The sequence below is a fragment of the Microtus pennsylvanicus genome, chromosome 12 (assembly GCF_037038515.1).
Source record: "Microtus pennsylvanicus isolate mMicPen1 chromosome 12, mMicPen1.hap1, whole genome shotgun sequence".
Classification (NCBI taxonomy): domain Eukaryota; kingdom Metazoa; phylum Chordata; class Mammalia; order Rodentia; family Cricetidae; genus Microtus; species Microtus pennsylvanicus.
The window spans coordinates 11,768,623-11,789,334 of record NC_134590.1 but is presented as its reverse complement, the minus strand read 5'-3'; positions in this window follow the sequence as shown (position 1 = coordinate 11,789,334).

The window sequence follows — 20,712 nt, the reverse complement described above, 5'->3', positions numbered from 1 at the left end:
GATGTCTAACGGGTATGTGTAAGTTTTTCTTTTGGTATATCTGTCTCTGGATCTGCATGTACAAGTTCCCACGTGGCCAGAAGACAGCATCGGATCCCTTGGCGTTGAGGTAACAGGTCATCGTGACTTGTCCAACATGGGTGCTTGGAACCAGACTTGGGTCGCTTGAAAGAACAAGAAGCCTTCCTAATCACGGTGCTGTCTGTCCAGCCTCTATGTTGGAGTTTGAAAGTTTGTTATTATAGAAAATTTCAGATGGGAAGGAAACAAGAAAACTGAACACCCACTGGCACATCGATCAGATTTGACAACTCGGCATTGTGTGCTTTCATCTGTGCCTACCCACCTCCGTAATTCATGGCATATCCCCGTTATCATACAACTTACCCTAAGAAGTTTAAAAAGTAGCTGAACTGTATTATAATTTTTATTTTCAAAACCTAAGTTTTTTTGTGTTTCAACCTAACCATTGGGAATCATACGTATTTATTTAATAATTATATTTTCCACGTAATAATAGACAGAATCATCTAGTACTTGGAACTGGGCTTAGAAACATAATTGGCCACAAAAAGAGATTTGTAAATATTACTGTTTAAAAAAATAAGAACTTTATATTTCCACTTTATTTTTCTTAGCTATAAAGTTGTAATTCTCATAAGAAATAGAATATGTGTGAACATTCTTATACCTAAACATATGTAAAGTAAGAGAAAATAATTGTTTTGGGGCCAGATGCTCAGACACTTGTTGCACATGGCCCGACAACCATTGTTCAATCCTCAGAGCTCACATAAAGGTGAAAGGAGAGAGAACTCCACCAACTTGTCCTCAAATATAGCAGGCAGTGGTGCACACACATACAGAGAGAGAGAGAGAGAGAGAGAGAGAGAGAGAGAGAGAGAGAGAGGGAGGGAGGGAGGGAGGGAGGGAGGGAGGGAGGGAGGGAGGGAGGGAGAGGAGAGGGAAGATCAACAAACAATAAATATATTTTAAAAAATAGAAGCACTTCAGATTTTATCAAACAAAGGAAAGTTTGAAGAAAGATTTGCTGTTCTGTAAATCTGAGGGCAATTTAAATTTGTTCTATTTCCTTTTTCCTTCTCCTTTGGTGAGGACACAATGCACCTGCAGATCACTGGGGAAACCAGGGATGTTAATCTTGCAGGAATATTTGCTCCCAGAAGATTTGGAGTAGATATTGATAAGGATCTATGATCTTTTGCTATCTGTAGAGGCAGACCTCATTCAAATCTTCCAGGATGTTTATTCCAGACCCAATCCCCAGATCTTCATCTTCAGCTCCCAGTTAATAGAACTCATTCATAAGAGGGAGATGTCACCTGGACTTTATAGCCTGTTGACCGCTATGCTATCTCAGTCAAAGATCACAGTGGATTCTAGGCCCTGAAGCTATGGGACCCACCACTCCTGGTCACAGGTACTTCCTAAACAAGCTTCTACATAGTCACATGGCAAGCTTTATTTAGCACCTGGATATGATTATTGTCAGGAAACCATTTTCCTAAATTCTATTGTGTTTAAATATGCCTACATTAAACTGCCTGGCATCAGACTCTAGAAGTTTTGATTCAGGTTGATGAAGTCAATGTGAACTGAATTTTAATTCTCTGTGACACCTGCAGGGACCTCCTCACTCCCTATGTGGAGTCTGTCATTTTTTGTATTGCCAAAGAGTAGTCTTTGGTGGCATAAAATGATAAATGGTTCATATTTTATGTTAATAATTAAGGAACCTGGAGTATAGCACAATGGTAGAAGGCTTGCCTAACATGAATGAAGTCCTATTTTGATCTCCATCACTACAAAATAAGTAAAGAAATAAATAGGTACATCTCTAATGTCTTGCAGGAAAATATGACTAGAACATAAAGATAATTTAATGGATGTTATTACCTCAAGTTGGCATTGTACTAAGTAATTATGCTTATTTTAAAGGCTAATTTAAAGTATTGCTATATAAGTTATGTGAGCGGCCTAAGTTCCAGTGTGGTTGTATTATTTATATTCCTGCCTCATATATGAATGTTATATTTTCTTTACATCTTTGGTCCTATTTGCCATTTTCTTTTGAGGCCTTGTGGGCATGCTTTGAGAAGATGGGTCATCTAACTGAAAAAGTTTTCAGGCATGTATCAGTAGGAGAAGAAAGCAGAGGTTGGCAGAACTCATTTGGGATCTAGGGACACTGAGTGAACTACCATCAACAGATATTGATTGATTGCACCAGAGGGAGGGTGTATCATAAGGATGTGATGCTTTAAGTTACAGACAGAAAGGAAAGCCAGGCTGGTGCTGGGAAAAAGCAAAAGAGGCAGAACCCCCTCAGAAGATCTATGTTGCAAAAACTAATGGAATGTCACCTCACATAGCAACTGGCAAGGTGGATCAGCTCCATTTTGAGACCTCGTCTCCTCAAAATCTAAGTTCTTGGAGAAAAGCATCCTTTTGGCCCAGTTTACTTTGCATACCTACTTGCTGGCTAGGAGAAAGAGAAATTGATAATCTCGCCAGAAATGCACATCACGAGGTAGAAGGAATTCCCCCAAAGGACAGTGACTTTCTAAAAGATCAGCAAAAGAGCAAAACTTGAACACACCTGTTCTTGGAATTAAATATTTGTCTCCTGTAAGTCAGTGAAATTAATACCCATATTCAGCTCAATATACTAGCTATGTACCCTCATATATGTTTTACTAGTCCTTGGACAAACATTTATGGTTTTTCCAATATATCATTTTGCTTAATGTATTGTCATGTTTCTTTGATAGTATGGATAACCACTTTTCTAGAATAGATTATTGGAAAGAACATGAGCATGTGGTGGTGGTGGTGAAGAACACATACTTTGGAGCCCAATTCTGCAGTTGTACATTGTTAATGTTACTCGGGAATGAAGTTTTATTGATGTATAATATAAATTTGAAAATATGATCAAATAGTAAGTAGACAGCTTGGTAAATTTTTCCAAAATACACACATTCCTACCATATAGATCCAAAAAGAGGGTAAGGTCATCATCACCCCAGAAGTCCCTTTGTTTATCTCATATAATCTATCCCCTCATTAAAACTATTGTGATTCCTATTTTGCCTGTTTTGAACTTTGCTGAAGATATGACTGGGAGACTGGGCTCATTCATTGAATATTTATGTTTATGAAGTTCATCCATGTTGTATGTAGTTGCAATTTGTTTTATAAAGAATCTCATGTGATTGTGTCACAAATGTCCATGCTACTGTTTGTGGACATATAGACTGGCTAACTTATTAACATCGTTCTCCAGCTCTTTATATGCATGCCTGTTTTGATATCCACCCAAGAGTAGATCTATTCAATCATAAATTAACCAGTTTTACCAAACACAGTGCTCAGCAGTGTTTCAAAATCAATGTACCAAGAGATGCTCCCTGTGGTTGATAGAGTGCTGGGTGTTCCTTCTCTTTGACAATAACTTTTTAAAAAATCTTTAAACAATTTGCTGAATGTAACATTGTTCTAAAATCCTGTAGTGAGGGAAGCAGTATTTAGGATTTTGGACACAGAGTTCTTTGCTTTTACATACAGGACTTGGTTTCCTTGTTGTTTTTTTTTTTTTTTTTTTTGGAGGGACTCTGCATGACAGTAACCAGGTGATGTGGGATTCCCCTCTGTATACTGTGAATACCATTGGTTAATAAAGAAACTGGCTTGGCCTGATAGGGTAGGATAGAGCTAGGTAGGGAAAACTAAACTGAATGCTAAGAGAAAAGAGGCAGAGTCAGGGAGAAGCCATGGAGCTGCCGCCAGAAACAGACACACTGAAACTTTGCTGGTAAGCCACAGCCTTGTGGCGATACGCAGATTAGTGGAAATGGGTTAAATTAAGATGTAAGAGTTAGCTAGAAATACGCTTAAGCTAATTGGCCAAACAGTATTGCAAATAATATAGTTTCTGTGTGGTTATTTCAGAGCTGAGCTGCCCGGAACAAACAAGTGACCTTTCTACAACAACCAGGCACTTCATCACCCTACAACACAGTATCTTGTACATCTTCCTACAGATTTGAGGCCAAGTGTTCTTTTATGCTATTTTTTAAATGACTCATATTCTCACAAATTCATAGAGCACAGCGTGACAATTTAACATGTGATAGTTAATATACAGGGTCATGTTTCCAAGAGCTCTACACAGTTGTGCTGTTGATGAGAAGCATGATAGAAGATTAGAACACTTCTTCATTCTGTACTTCAAAGTACAGGGTAATTTGCCGAGTCTTACAATTTTCTCAAGTATTGCCATTGTTGGTTGTCTCCAAATTAGACTGGCCAAAAGGTGACTCATTCTTAGGAAGCTGTAATTTAAATCTATTATTGAGTCACACCAAGGAGCTGGCTGCCTTTCAGTTTTGTTTTAATTTGTTTTTGACTTTTCCCTATTTTTAATTCATGATTATTTTTAAAATTTTAAATTATGCAAAATTCTCAGTTTACTTCAGTTTTTTGGGTCAAAGTAATTTTGAGGAAGCAAGCTGATAGAGGAGGAGAGAAGGTACAGGTTCCAGGGCAATCCTGATACTAGTGGGTTCAGGGCTAGCAAGGGTAGAACTTAAAAGGGGGTAGGATGTTCTGAAGTATATTGCTTATAATATACATCATGGACAATAGCTTGTCAGTTGAAGTTCAAAGTAACAGAATTTATGAGTAATTGAAAATGGCATTTTTTTCAAAGTGAAAGCTAAGCAATAACTTTTTAAAAAATTGGGTTCCATACTAAAATAAAGCTGATGATTAGTTCCTAAAAGGGAATAAAACCCTTCGGGTTTCTATTGCTATGAAGAGACACCATGACCACAGTAACTCTTGTAAATAAAAACATTTAATTGGTGTGGCTTGCTTACATATTCAGAAGTATTGTCCATTAGCATCATGACAGAGAGCATGGTGGCATGCAGGCAGATATGGTGCTAGAGGAGCAATTGAGAATCTTACTCTTGCAGGCAACAGGAAGTAGTTTGAGGATCACACTGAGCAAAGCTTGAACAAATGAGACCTCAAAGCTCACACTCACAATGACACACTTCATCCAACAAGGCCACACCAATTTAAACAAAGCCACATATAGTAGTACCACTCCATAGGGGCCAAGCATTCAAACACGTGAGTCTATGAGGGCCATTCCCATTCACACCAACACATTCTACCAGCCCCCAAAGCCCTGTAGCTATATTATAATCCAAAAATGCATTCAGTCCCCATAGTCTATTACAGTCTCAACCCTTTTTAAAAGTCTGAAGTTCAGTTTCTTCTCTGTCTCATTCAGTTTCTTAACTATACTCCCCTGTAAAACCAAAATCAAAAAGCAGATCACATACTTCCAACATACAGTGACACAGGATAACATTACTGTTCTAAGAGATAGGGAAGGGAGCATAGAAAGGAAATACTAGAACAAAGCAAGACCAAAGAACCATGTGGGCTGTAGTAATACAAGTGGCGGAGCTGCGTTCCCAGCACCCCGGCCGCCTGGCTAGCTTATGCCCCGAAATAATTACACAGACACTGTATTCTTTTAATCACTGCTTGGCCCATTTCTATCTAGCCTCTTCTAGGCTAACTCTCGCACCTGGACTAGCCCATTTCTAATATTCTATGTAGCACAGCTAGGTGTGCTTACCGGGAAGATTCTAGCCTACGTCCATCCTGGGTCGGAGCTTCATTGCGTGCGTCTGCCCAGGAGCCGGGAGCATGGCGTCTCTGCTCCAGAGAGCAGAGCTGTCCATCTGAGCTCACTTCCTCTTCCTCCCAGCATTCTGTTCTGTTTACTCCTCCCACCTATGTTTTAACCTATGAGGGCCAGCCAAACAGTTTCTTTATTATAATTAACCAATGACCTTCCTCCATCAGTGGGCAAACTCCAAACTCTGCATCTTCATGTCTGATGTCAAACTGCTCTTCAGATCTCCAATTCCTCTCAGCTATGCTGATTACAACACACTTCTCTCTCTTGGGCTGGTTCCCTTCCTATTGCTTGGCCTATTAGCTCTAACTTCTTATTGGCTAGCTTTTATATCTCAACCCATTTCCATTATTTTATATCTTACAATGAGGCTTGTGGCCTACTGGCAAGGTTCCGGCATATCTGTTTCTGGTGGCAGCTCTATGGCTTCTCTCTGACTCCTTTCTCCCAGCATTCAGTTTAGTTTTCCCCACCTACCTCTATTCTGCTCTGAGCAGGCCCAAGACATTTTCTTTATTTTATCTTTTTTTATTTTATCTTTTTTTTTTTTTTTTTTGTTTCCGAGACAGGGTTTCTCTGTGGTTTTAGAGCCTGTCCTGGAACTAGCTCTTGTAGACCAGGCTGGTCTCGAACTCACAGAGATCCGCCTGCCTCTGCCTCCCGAGTGCTGGGATTAAAGGCGTGCGCCACCACCGCCCGGCCCAAGACATTTTCTTTATTAACCAATGGTATTCACAGCATGCAGAGACGAATCCCACATCATACCACTATACCCTACTTCAAGCTTTTCTTTAAGTCCCTTCACAAGTTGGAAACTTAGCTTGATGGAATCTTTTCCTGGGGTCTCTACTCCCTATTTTCCATTTCTTTTTTTTTTAATTTTTGAATTTATTCTTTGCATCTTTCATATCATGCCTCCCTATCCCACCCACCTCCCCCACCCAAATAAAACAAAATATAAAATTTAAGAAAATAAAAGGAAAACTCATCATGGAAGCTGCAGTGTGACATAGTAGGTCATGCAGCAAATCCTTATATTTATCCATTTTTACATGCAGGCTTTCTTTGTAGAGAATCATTCATTGGTCTAGTTCTAGGCCCTGGTCTCTGCTGTACCATCAACATTAGACCCTCATTGGGACTCTTCCTGGACATCCCATTGCTGTCCTATGTTGTGTATCCTGCATCCCTGGGTCTGCAGGACTGACCCCCCCCCCATGCTCCATGCTCCATAACCTGGGTTCTGGGCCTGGGTAGTTTCAGGGTTGGTCAGCCTACCAGTTATCCCCTGTCTTTGCAGTCAGGGTGATCTCTTCAGCATTGCCTTGGCTAGTTCACTCCTTAGTTCATTTCTTAATGTTTATCTCCTTGAACACAGGACTTAACTCCATTCTACTTCATGGTGCTCCTTTTCTCATCAATCTTTACATTTTGTATTTTTCCTTGCTCAGCTTGCTCCTTTCCACTATAAATCTTTATTAGAGTTAGCACTAGTAACCACTCGTCAGAGTCTATACGAGGCTGTTTTGAGATTTCTTCTGTCAACAGAAGTAATCCAAATCTCTTTACTTTAGCCTTGGGCAGACTTTTCAAACAAGAGTAAAAAGCAACCAAATTCCTTACCAAAATATCACAAGAGCAGTCTCTAGGTAATATACTAAAATTCTTCTCATCTGAAACATCTGAGGTAGGCCCCATAGTTCAAATCACCCTCAGCACTGCTGTCTTACATTCTCCTACTAGTATGACCTATTAATCAAGGCTTAAAGCATTTCACTGCTTTTCTAATCCAGTGTCTCCAAAACATGGTCAGGTCTGTCACAGCTATATCCTAGTCCTTGGTACCAACAGGGATAAAGAAGGGAGGAAAAGATGGAGGGGGGATTGAGTCCCAGCTTTACCTTTCCTAGGTCTGCTACCTTGAGCATCCTCTTGCTTTCATAGACTTTAGTTATTTTGGGGTGGGGGAGTCATAAGAAGTCAATGTTTATTGGGGTAGAGTATGTTGTTTATTTTGTTATTTATTATATTGTATGTTATCGTTATTTTACTTTTGAGACTACATCCCAACATAAAGCCCAGGTTGACCTCAAACTCCTGATCCTTGTGCCCAGGGTGGTTGAATGCTGTATGAGAGGCATGCACTATCACAACAGCTAAGGTCACATTTTCAACTTACAGTATTGTGAAGATATAGGGTGTAGTGATGACGCGAGCAGGCCTGCTTTTCGTCCTGCCCGGCTTCTGCACGGCTAGCTTAGCCCCAGAATAATTACACAGAAACTGTATTCATTTAAATACTGCCTGTCCCATTAGTTCCAGCCTCTTCTTGGCTAACTCTCATATCTTGCTTGAACCCATATTTAGTAATCTGTGTAGCACCAGGAGGTGGTGGCTTACCGGGAAAGATCCTAACCTGCGTCCATCTCGGGTCAGAGAATCATGGCATCTGACTCACTTCCCTTCTTCCCAGCATTCTATTCTGTCTACTCTACCCACCTATGTTCTGACCTATCAGGCCAAGCAGTTTCTTTATTAATTAACCAATGAAAGCAACACATAGAAAGAAGACCCTCCTACATCAATAGGGTAATGCAAAAATTAAAGAATTTTACAAATTTTATGAACACTAGGTAATTGGTGTGGGACAAATGTCTATATTCTGTCAATTATGTTTTAAATAAATGCTGATTTGCCAGTAGCCAGGTAGAAAGTATAGCGGGACAACCAGACAGGAAGTAGAGGTAGGTCAATGAGAACAGAAGAGTTCTGGGAAGAGGGAAACTCCCTCTGCAGTTCTGTCCACACACAGAAGAAGCAAGATGTGACTATGCTGCTGAAAAAGGCACTGAGCCATGTGGCTAACACAGATAAGAATAACGGGGTAATATATGTTATAAGAGTTAATAAGAAGCCTGAGCTAATGGACCAATCAGTTTATAGTTGATGTAGACCTCTGTGTGATTTCTTTGGGACTTAATAATTGCAGGAACCGGGCAGGACAGAAAACTCAGTCAACAGGTAATTGTGAACCTTTGTGTGTAAAAACTCAAACTAGATTAAAAACAAAATTATAGTGAGTACTTTTGCCCATAATGCATTAACTTACATTCGACTTGGCCTCTATCTGTTAAGTGGTTGGAAAACTGACAAAGAATATCTCACAGTTCTTTTCTGATATTAAAAAACGTGCATTGTGCTTTCTTTATGAATGGAAACTAACAAAGCAAGTCACCAAAAAGGTCAGCATTCTCTCCATGATCTTTTTTATTTTGATCTTCTCCCTCTCTTTTAGTTTTAATTTGGCTAAGGGTTTATCAGTCTTATTGATTTACTCAAAGAACCAATTCTTTGTTTCATTGATTCTTTGCATTTTTGTTTGTTTGTTTTGATTTTATTGATTTCATCCCTGGGTTTTTTTTTCTGTCTACTTTTTTGGACATTATTTCTTCTTTTTGTTTTAGTGCTTTCAGGTGTGCTATAAAATTACTAATATGAGATCTTGTCAATTTTATTTATGTATTAGTGCAATGGCACTTAGTGCTATTAACTTGCCTCTTAAAACCACCATCAGTATGCCTCAGAAGTTTGGATACATTGTGTTTTCATTTTCATTCAACTCTAGAAAGGTTTTACTTTCTTTCCTGATCCATTTTTTATTCAGTAGTAAGTTATTCAGTTTCCATAAATTTGTAAAGTTACTGTTGCTTCTGTTATTCTTGATATCCAGCTTTAATCCACGATGGACACATAGGATGCTGATTGTTATTTCAGTTTTCATGTAATCTGTTGATACTTACTTTGTGTACAAGTATGTGGAAAGTTCCATGAGCTGCTGAGAAGAATGCTTATTTTTTTTATGTTTGGGTTAAAGTTTTATAAATATCAGTTAGCTCCAGCATTTCTCTGTCTAATTTTTGTGTGGATGACCTGACTATTGGAGAGTGGAATATTTAAGTCACCCACTGTCACAATGTGAGGGTCATTATGTGACTTTAGACATAGTAATGTTGCTTTTATAAAGCTGGTTGTCCTTGTGTTTGGTGTATCAATGTTTAGAATTGCAATGTCCTCTTGATGGAATATACTTTGATGAGTATATAGTGTTCTTTTCCATGTCTTCAGATTAGTTTTGGTTTGAAGTCTATTTTGTCAGATATTAAAATGGCTACACTGGCTTCTTTCCTGGGTTCATTTGCTTGGAATATCTTTTTCAATCCTTTTACCTGAGATGATGTCTATCCTTTGTGTTAACATGTGTTTCTTGGATACAGCAAAAAAAAAAAAAATGGATCCTGTTTTTGTAGCCATTCTGTTATTTTGTGTCTTTTTCTTGACGAATTGAGACAGTTGATGTTCAGAGTTATTAATGAGCACTGTCTGTTGATGTTATTTTGTTGTTTTTGTGTAGGCTCCCCCTCCCATTTTGATTTTCTGGTCTGGTATTACTTATTCTTTGTGTTTTCTTGGGTGTGGTTAACCTCTTCAAGTTGAAGTTTTTCCTTTAGCACTTTCTGTAGAGTTAGATTTGTAGATAGATACTGCATAAATTTGATTTTATCATGGAATGACTTTCTTTCTCCATCTATTATGATTGAAAGTTTTACTAGATATAGTAGTCTGTGCTGGCTGGCATCTATGGTCTCATTGAGTCTGTAGAATGATATCATTCAGGCCCGTTTTGCTTTTAGAGTCTCCACTGAAAAATCAGATGTTATTATAATAGACTTGCATTTATATGTTACTTAGTTTGTTACCCTTGCAGCTTTTAAAAGTCTTTCTTTGCTTTGTATGTTTAGTGTTTTGATTATTATGTCATCAGGAATTTCTTTTCCAGTCTACTCTATTCTTTAGTTAGGGAAATTTTCTTCTATGATTTTGTTAAAAATATTTTCTATGCCTTTGACCTGTGTTTCTTCTTCCTCTGTTCCTACAATTTGTAGGTTTGTATTTCTTTTCATAGTACAAGATTCCCTAGATGTTATGTATCTTGATTTTTTAGATTTAACATTTTCTTTGTCTAATGTATCATTCCTTCTATCTTGACTTCAGTGTCTGAGATTTCTGAGATTCTTTCTTCTCTTGGTCTTATTTTAGAAGAACTCACAAAGAATTACTATTAATTCCTTTTAAAAGATTTTGGTAAAAATTTTTTAGGAAAACAATTTGGGCTTTAGCTCCTTTTCTGGGTAGTTTTTGATTATCCAGTGAGCTTTAGTAGTCTGTGTCTAATGGAAGATCTCATTAATTTTCTATTTGCATTCATATCAAAATGTTTTCCAATTTCCCTTTTGATTTTTTTTGGTTCATTATTTATCTAACAACCCATCATTTAATTTGGGTTAAAATTTGAAATTTAAGCTAATGGGATTATAATTCACTTAACTGTGGCAGCTGGAGAATATACCTTGTATAATTTCAGTCCTTTCAAATTATTGATGTTAGGCAACCATAGGGTCTTTCCTAAAGAATGTCCCATGTAGAATGTGTGTTCTGCAATTGGTGGCCAGAGTGTTAGAGGTTTGTTCTAGCTGTTCAAGTATGTCACCCTTTCATCAGGTAACTAAGGAAATATATTGTTTATCTATCATTGAAATAATTATTACTTTCCTTACCCCATAGTTCTCCTTAATTTTTTTATTGAGAGGATTCACATAGTGTTGTGACTTTTAGGAATACATATACAAGTTGTACAAATTCAAGGGGACACATGTTCTTTCTTTGGCCTTGGGTTTAAAACCTAGGAATTCATATACATGAAGCACACCCTGCACACTGAGGAGCACATGCACTCCCATGAACTCTTTTTCTTATAAAATTCATGATTTATGCCTGACAAGATCATTCATAAGTAAAGGATGCTTCCCACAAAGTCTGAGGACTTGAATTCAATCCATGGAACCTTGTTATGTAATACTTAACTATATAAAGATGTGTTACATTTGTTTATGCTACGGAATAATGGTGCAAAGTTGTGTTACATTTGTTTCTGCTGCTGCCTTTGTTACTATGTAAAGATGTGTTGCATTTGTTTAGTTATGTAAAAACATGTTACATTTGTTTCACTTTGCCTGCCTAAGGCATCTGATAGGTCTAATAAAGAGCTGAATGGCCAATAGCTAGGCAGAGAAAGAGACAGGAGAGGATGGTGGGCAGAGAGAATAAATAGAAGAAATCTAGGCTGGAGAAGAGAGAAAAGAAGAACTAAGAGAATGAGGGAGAAAGAGAGGAGCATGCTCAGTACCAGAAGTCAGACAACCACTAGCCAGACATGGCAACAGCAGGAAAGTAAGATACACACACACACACACACACACACACACACACACACACACACACAGAGTAAAAAAAATTAATAACAAAGTTGAAAAGGATCCTAGGGGAAAGAAAGTTAGACAGCAAATTAGATAATGAATTAAAGTGTTTGAAAGCTAGCCCATTACATATTTTTCTAACATGTTTAAATTCATGTTTCTACTTCATTTCCTCTTGCTATGTGAATACAATTTTCTCATCCTTAGTTCTCTCTCTCTCTCTCTCTCTCTCTCTCTCTCTCTGTGTGTGTGTGTGTGTGTTTGATTGTGTGTGTGTGCATGCATGATGTGTGTTTGCGTGGATGTGGGTGCACATATGTGTGTGGACCTGCATGCACAGACTTGAATGTGCATGTGGTGGCCAGAGGTTGATGGTAAGTGTCTTCCATTCTCCACCTCGTTCACTGAGGCAGGAACTCTGGCTGGACATGCAGCTTCTTGATTCCGTTAGTCCAGCTAGTCATCTTGTGTTATGACCCTGGTTCCACCTCCTGAGCGCTGGGATTATGGCTGAACCATCACATCCACATGGCTTTTGTGTGGGTACTGGAAAGCTGAACTCTGGTTGTCATGCTAGTGTGGCAATGGATTTATCCACTGAACCACCTTCCCAGTCCTAATTTCTTCTACCGTTAATTTTTCAGGTTTTAAGGAGCTATTGATTAGGAATATCTGGCCTTAGAAATTCTGGCTGTCAGCCACATCATACAAAAATAGCATATTTACCAACACTGCTTTAAATTCTAAAAGTTTTCTCTTTTTTAATGCTGATTTGAAAAGAGAAGCTTTGACTTTAACTCTTGGTTTCTTCCCCCCAATATTGTCTGCAAGGTAGAAAGCAATTCTGCATAGACTTAAAGCCATTAATCAACCATTAAAAGCAGATGAATTAGCTTCTGAATGAATGTATGAATTCATTCAGAATTTTAAAAAATAACAAATGATAGCTTTTATTATGTTTCTATAGCTTCAAAAAAGAATCTATTTTCAATGAGAAAACTAATCATTTAACAGATGTGTATTGCTTTGGGAAAGCAATGTTTACATATATCATAGTCATAACTTTCAATATTCTTTTTTAATTTAAATTTATTTATTTAGTTTTTAAAACAATATTTTCTTATTTCACATACCAATCCCTCTCCTCCTCCCACACTCTCCACCTTCCCCCCACCACATCCCCTATCTAGTCCTTAGAGAGGATAAGACTTCCCATGCATGGGGGGTCAACAAAGTCTAGCACATCACTTTCAGGCAGGACCAAGGCCCTCCTCCTGTGTCTAGGCTGAGCAAGGTATCCCCCAAAGAGAATGGGTTCAAAAAGCCAGTTCAAGCACTAGGGACAAATCCTTGTCCCACTGCCCGTGGCCCCACAGAGTGCCCTTGTCACACAACTGTCACCCACATTCAGAGGGCCTAGTTTGGTCCTATGCAGGTTCCCCCACTATCAGTCAGGAGTCAGTGAGCTCCCACTAGCTCAGGTCAGCTGTTTCTGTGGGTTTCCCAATCATGGTCTTAACCCCTTTCCTCATATTATCACTCTGCCCTCTCTTTGACTGGACTCTGGGATCTCGGCCCAGTGCTTTGCTGTGGATCTCTGCATCTGCTTCCATCAGTTGCTGGATGGAGGTTCTATGATGACAATTAAGGTCATCATCAATTTAATTACAGGGCAAGGCCAGTACAGGAACGCTCTCCACTATTGCTTAGGGTCTTATCTTAGCTGGAGTCATCCTTGTGGGTTCCTGGGACTTTCTCTAGTGCCAAGTTTCACGATAGCCCCATAATGGCTCCCTCAATCAAGATTATCTCTTTCTTTGCTCTCCCTCTCTGCCCTTCCTCCATCTTGACCATCCCATTCTCCTCCCTCCTTCTTCTCTGCTTTTTTTCTCCCCTCCTCCTCCTCTTCTGCCCTCCCCCACATGCTCCCAGCTTTCTCAAGAGATCTTGTCTATTTCCCCTTCCCAGGAGGACCCATGTATGTGTCTCTTCGGGTTCTCCTCATTACCTAGCTTCTCTGGGGTCATGAACTATAGGCTGGTTCTCCTTTGCTCTATGTCTAATTTCCGCTCATGAGCGAGTATGTACTGTTTGTCTTTTTGGATCTGGGTTACCTCACTCAGGATTTTTTTTTTCTAGTTCAATCCATTTGCCTGCAAATTTCAATTTTTTTCTGAGTAGTACTTTATTGTGTAAATGTACCCATCTTTCTTATCCATTCTTTGGTTGAGGGGCATTTAGGTTGTTTCCAGGTTCTGTGACAAACAATGCTGCTATGAATGCAACTGAGCACATGTCCTTGTGGTAGGAATCTGCATCCTTTGTGTATATGCCCACGAGTGGTATTGCTGAGTTGATTTTCTGAGAAACTGCTGTATTGATTTCCAAAGTGACTGTACAAGTTTGCACTCCCACCAGCAATAGAGGAGTGTTCTCCCTACCCCACTTTAATAAGCTATCATCAGTATTTTTGACCTTAGCCATTCTGACTCATGTAAGATGGTATCTCAGAATCATTTTGATTGCATTTTTCTGATGGCTAGGGATGCTGAGCAATTCCTTAAGTGTCTTTTGGCCATTGAGATTCTTCTGATGAGAATTCCCTGTTTGGATCTGTACCCCACTTTTAATTGGGTTATTTAATATTTTAATGTCTTGTTTCTTGAGTTCTTTATATATTTTGTAGATCAGTTCTCTGTGGGATGTGGGGTTGGTGAAGATCTTTTCCCATTTAATAGTCTGCCGTTTTGTCTTATTGACTGTGTCCTTTGCCTTACAGAAGCTTCTCAGTTTTGGGAGATCCCATTTATTTATTGTTGCTCTCAGTGTTTGTGTTTCTAGTGTTATATTTAGGAAGTAGTCTCCATGCATTCAAAGCTACTTCTCAATTTATCTTCTATAATGTTCAGTATAGCTGGATTTATATTGAGGTCTTTGATCCATTTGGCCTTGAGTTTTGTGCATGGCATAGATATGAATCTATTTGCATTCTTCCACATGTTGACATCTAGTTATGCCAGCACCATGTGTTGAAGATTTTAGTTTCTTTGTCAAAAATAAGGTGTTCATAGGTGCACAGATTAATGTCAATGTCTTTGATTCAATTCACTTGTCTGTTTTTATGCCAATACCAAGCAGTTTCCATTACTGTAGCTCTATAATAGAACTTAATGTCCGGGATGGTGATGTCCCCAGAAGTTCCTTTATTCTACATGCTTGTTTTGGTTCTCCTGGGTTTTTTGCTTTTCCATATGAAGTTGAGTATTATTTTTTTGAGGTCTGTGAAGAATTATGTTGGGATTTTGATAGGGATTGCACTGAACCTGTAGATTGCTTTTGGTAAAAATTGCCATTTTTTACTATGTTGATCATACCTATCCAAGAGCATGGGAGATCTTTCCATTTTCTGGTATTTTCTTCAATTTCTTCAAAGACTTAAAATTCTTGTCATACAGATCTTTCACTGTTTTGTTTAGTGTTACCCCAAAGTATTTTATGTTATTTGTGGCTATTGTGAAGGGTGATGTTTCTCTGATTTCTTTCTCAGCCCTTTTATCACTTGTATATAGTAGGGCTACTGATTTTTTTTAGTTGATCCCATATCCTGCCACATTACTGAAGGTATTTATCAGTTGTAGGAGTTCTCTGGTAGAATTTTTGGAATCACTTATGTATACTATCATATCATCTGCAGACAGTGAAAGTTTGACTTCTTCCTTTCCAATTTGTATCCCCTTGGTCTCCTTTTGTTGTCTTATTGTTCTAGCTAGAACTTCGTGTACTATGTTGAATAGATATGGGGAGAGTGGACAGCCTTGTCTTGTTCCTGATTTTAGTGGAATAGCTTTGATTTTCACTCCATTTAATTTAATGTTGTCTATTGGCTTGCTGTATATTGTTTTTATTTTGTTTAGTTACATTCCTTGTATTCTTGATCTCTCCAAGACTTTTATAATGAAGGGGTGTTGGATTTTGTCAAATGCTTGATAGGCATGGGACTTCATACCCATTTTTCCTTTCCAGGCTGGGACTTAGTGGGCCTTTGTCCACGCAGGTCCAGTTTATGCTGTCCCAACCGCTGCAAATTCACATGTGTGACTGCCTGCTGTGTTCGGGAAACATGGGTTCCTCACAGTTACCCACGACTTTGGCCTCTCAGTCTTTCTGCCCTCACTTCACTATGATCCCTGAAGCTTGGGAGAAGAGGGTGTCATATAGATGTCTCTATCTAGGGCCATCAACTCCCGTTTTGTTTTTCTCATCTGATGTTCTTCTAATCTTGTCAATTTTATTATTCTTTGTGTTTATTCATGTGTTCATTTGTCTAACATATATTTCACAGGTTCAATTACCATATGTTTATGGCTCTACTTGGGGGTATAAACCTGGGAGAGTGGGGCTTAAACTGAGGTGGACGAAAGCCTCATGCAATAGACAAGTTTATTTAGAGCATCAAACAATTTACACTTTGGGGGTTAAGAAGAGCCACCTGAGTAAACTATACGGTCACAAAGACAAGCCATATGTGGCAAAAACATGTTTTTCCATAGAGACATATAAACAAATAACAATAGCCATCTGTAATGAATAATCTGAATTGAGCTCATTCCTATCTGCTACACCTGGGAAGAACACGAAAATACATTTCCAAGAACATTTTGTATTTTGAAAAAACTGAAGTCACGAGACTCTTGTTTTGAAGTTTTCCCACACGACTCCATCCTTGGACTGTGTTCCAACATCTATGTATATTTTTAGTGCTATATATCTATCACCCAGTGCCATCCTGGCATATCGTATGAGCCCTCAAGTGGTCAAATAAATGTCAAGAGATTAACCTTTATATCTGGTTTTAATGCAAATCACTTACATTCTGTCTTGGTTGGCTGCCTTGGTCTAGGTAAAAATGACATCTTGCTTATAATCCATTGAGTCTCTATAGTATTCAAAGCACTTCTGCAGGACTCGTTGAAGGACTACTGTGTTCCAGCAACTCCTCCGAGTATTAAAGACATATCTGTGAACCCCAAAGATAAAAGCCACCACTTCTAATCTTTCTCCTTTTGCCCCAGAAGATGAGGCTCCCTTGTGGGCTAATCCCATGGGTAAGCAGCGAGGACCTGGCCTTAGCTTTAGCAAGTGTCAGGTTCAACAGAAGCAGCTCAAGGCCAGCACCTCCCTGGAACTCATCTGTGGGAGTTGAACATCCCAGGGCTGCTGTCGAAATAGAAAAGCTATCATAATTTTGTTGCTCTTCAACTGAAATCTGAAATTCCAAGTCTTGTTTGTGAGGAACCAGAGAAAACAGTCTGTATTGTTCAGAAGAGAGCTCTGCCTAAGCCAGCTCCCTGAAACCTAGGAAGGCTACCCTGGGACTCTGTCCTGAGAGAGACCGTGGGCAGGAGCATCGGCTGAGCGTGGATGACAGCAACTCTGGACAAAGCCCAGCCGAGCATGGTGGGACACAAGACCAGACCTTCTCGTGCTGTCTCTAGGAAGCTCATGTGCAAAACTGTTCCTTTCCAATTCCCAGGATTTCAGTTTAATTAAAAATGACTGAAGAATAATTCACAGCTTTAAAAAGCTCTCTGCTTTCATGGAGATGATGTGGTGTGACTCGTGTTGTTTTTCTTTCCACAACGTCTCTCTGGCGAGCGGAGAAATATTTTTATTTATTTACTAACAGAACTGAAATGAGTTAGGTGTCTGTTAGAGCTAAACTAGCCAACGAGTCACAGCACCAGATGCGTCATGTTCCCCTTGACCTGTCCTGCTTCCTCAGGCTCCTCTCTAGTAGATCACAGGTTTGCAAAGAACTATAAGGTCTACTTTATATAATATCTATGAAATAATTGGCATAAATGCAAATTGATGGCATGTTTCTGATCTTAAGATCATGCCACTTTAAGGTATCTCAAATTAAAAGGGGGGAAACAGCACCAAGTTCGAATTGCTTTGTTTAGAGCGGGCTTGTCATTTATTTAACACCTGGCTTACAGGCAATCCTGTAGGTGTTGGGCATCCTGTTGCTAAATGTTCAAACACTGTACATTAGCATAGAACTCCAGACAGTCCCTACCCCAGATAACATATTAGCTGCTAAGTAAGGGAAATTCTTCTGCCATCTGCTGCCTCCTGCATGGTTTGTTATCACCCGGCTCATTTTCTAAGTCAACACACCAAAGGAGTCATAAGTAAATTATGGTGTTTTGCACATTTTTCAACTGAATAAGCATTTTATAGGGGAAAAACCTCCTTTGTGCCAATTCTCAACTTTAATGGGTGCCTTAGAAGACGATTTTTCCTTTGAACTTTGCTTCTGCGAGATAACCTTTTATTAGCTCGAGTTACCTAACATTCAAATGTAGATTTTGTCTTTGTTATGAACATAAAGCTCTTCTTCATTGCTGATAGTAAGCCACTTCTGAAAGAAATCAGGTATTTTTATTAGTCTATGTATGCCAGCTTCTAGAATGAATTGAAATGATCAAAAATATGCTTAGTCTTGCATAGAATAAGCCAGATATGGAAAATATATCTACTTGACAGAAATGACAAAGTAATTTCTTTATAAATCTGCCGTAGCAGCCAGGCATTTGATATAAATCTACTTGACCTTTTGTCCCACTGCAGGATTGCATTATGGTTTGAATGTAAAGTTTCTGCTGAAGGTTCGGGTGTGGAAGGCTTGGAACCAAAAGCAACACTGTTTAGAAGTGGGGCTCAGAGAAGTGATTGATTGGCTCATGAGAGGTACGCCTTCATCAGTGGGTGAGTCTACCTACGAGTTCAGATTTTCATGGCATGCTTGGGAGTAGCATGTAGATGGTTGGTCTTTTTTTAAAAAAACTCTTTTTACTCTTTGTGGGGGTCATCACCCAGCCCCCAAATAAATCACACAGAGTCTTATTCTTTCTTATAAATGCCCAGCCTTAGCTTGACTTTTTTCTTGCCAGCTTTTCTTAAATTATCCCATCTGCTTTTGCCTCTAGACTTTTATCTTTCTCTATTTCAGTATATCTTTCTTTCCTTCTTACTCTGTGGCTTGCTGTGTAGCTGGGTGGCTGGCCCTGAGGTCCTCCTTCTTTACTTGCTCTTTGATCTTCTCTGCCCAAATTTGTCCTCCTATTTATTCTCTCTGCCTGCCGCCTATTCTTTCTCCTGCCTTGTTATTGGCCATTCAGCTCTTTATTAGACCATCAGGTGTTTCAGACAGGCAAAGTAAGACAGCTTCATGGAGTTAAACAAATGCAACATAAAAGAATAGGACACATCTTTGCATCATTACACAAATGTTCCACAGCATAAACAAATGTAACACATCTTCAAATAATATTTAACAACAGTGGTAAGACTAGGAGAGGGCATGTAGCTGAAGCACGCAGATCACTAGGGGTGTACTATTGGTCATTATATCCTGTTCCCTGATTCTTCCTTCTCCTCTTCTGCTTCCTGAAGGTGATGAGCTGGGTGGTTCTATTCCATCATGCCTTCTCTGCCATGACTAGTCACTGTACCAGGGGTCAGAGTGACCATGGAATGAAACGTCTCAAACCATGAGCCCAAAGAATCTTTTCCATTTCAATCATTTATTTCAGGAACTCTGTCATAGCGGTTCTCTTAATTTTTTCCCATTGCTGCCATGAAAGAGTACCAAGCAACAGGCTGGAGAGATGGCTCAGCCATTCGGAGCACCTGCTGTTCTCGAGAAGGACTCAGATTCAATTCCCTGCACACACCGTGGCTTACCCACTCACCCTAGTGATCCATGACTCCAGCACCAGGGGATCCAATGCCCTCTTCTGACCTCTATGGACAGCAGGTATACACATGGTACACAGTCATCCATGCAAGTAAAACACTCATACACGTAGAAATGAAATAAACCTAACAAAAAGAAGCTAAAAACAAAAGACCGAGCAAGGACTGGCAAGTTGGCCCAGTGAGTAAAGACACTTGCTGCTGACTCTGCTGGCCTGAGCTTGATCCCCTAGGACTCATGGGTGGAAAGAGAACTGTCGCCTGAGTATTCCGTGGCATTCCTTCAACCCCCACCTTGAGGAGTGACACACGTGTAAAGAACAGTGAAAGGGACTTGAGGGAGTAAGGGTTGATTTTGGTTCCAGGTTGAGGAACCTCGCCCCATCATGCAAGGAACTACATGACAACATAGATTATTATAAAGTCAGAGTTCAACAATACCAGGGAAAGGGATGCCCATTCCTTTTTCCTCCTCCGAGATTGCAAAGCAAATGAAGTGGGATCTGGAGGCACAGGCCCAGATCTGACTGTACAGGCAATGTGGAGGTGAGAATTTTGCCTTCTTGGGTGGACCTCCCATCACCTTGCAGTGAATGGCTCCCCGGGCTAGAGATGAGCCCTTGAGGCACGATGCATTCCGTTCTAGCAATCAGTCAGTAAGCCACAGTGATTCACTCTTTGATTAAACGCTGTAAGAACCATTTCCATGAAGGAGTCAAGGGTCCGCTTAAACTGAACATTCATCCCAGCGCAGCGAGAGCTGTTTCGAATGGCTAGGTGATCCCAAACTGCTGAGCTCATTTCTTCAGCTACGGGGGGCATCAGAAAAGATGATGAGTGAAAATTGATCTACCATTAAAAGTAGATGACGCAGCCAGAGCGGAAGGCTTCTCAATG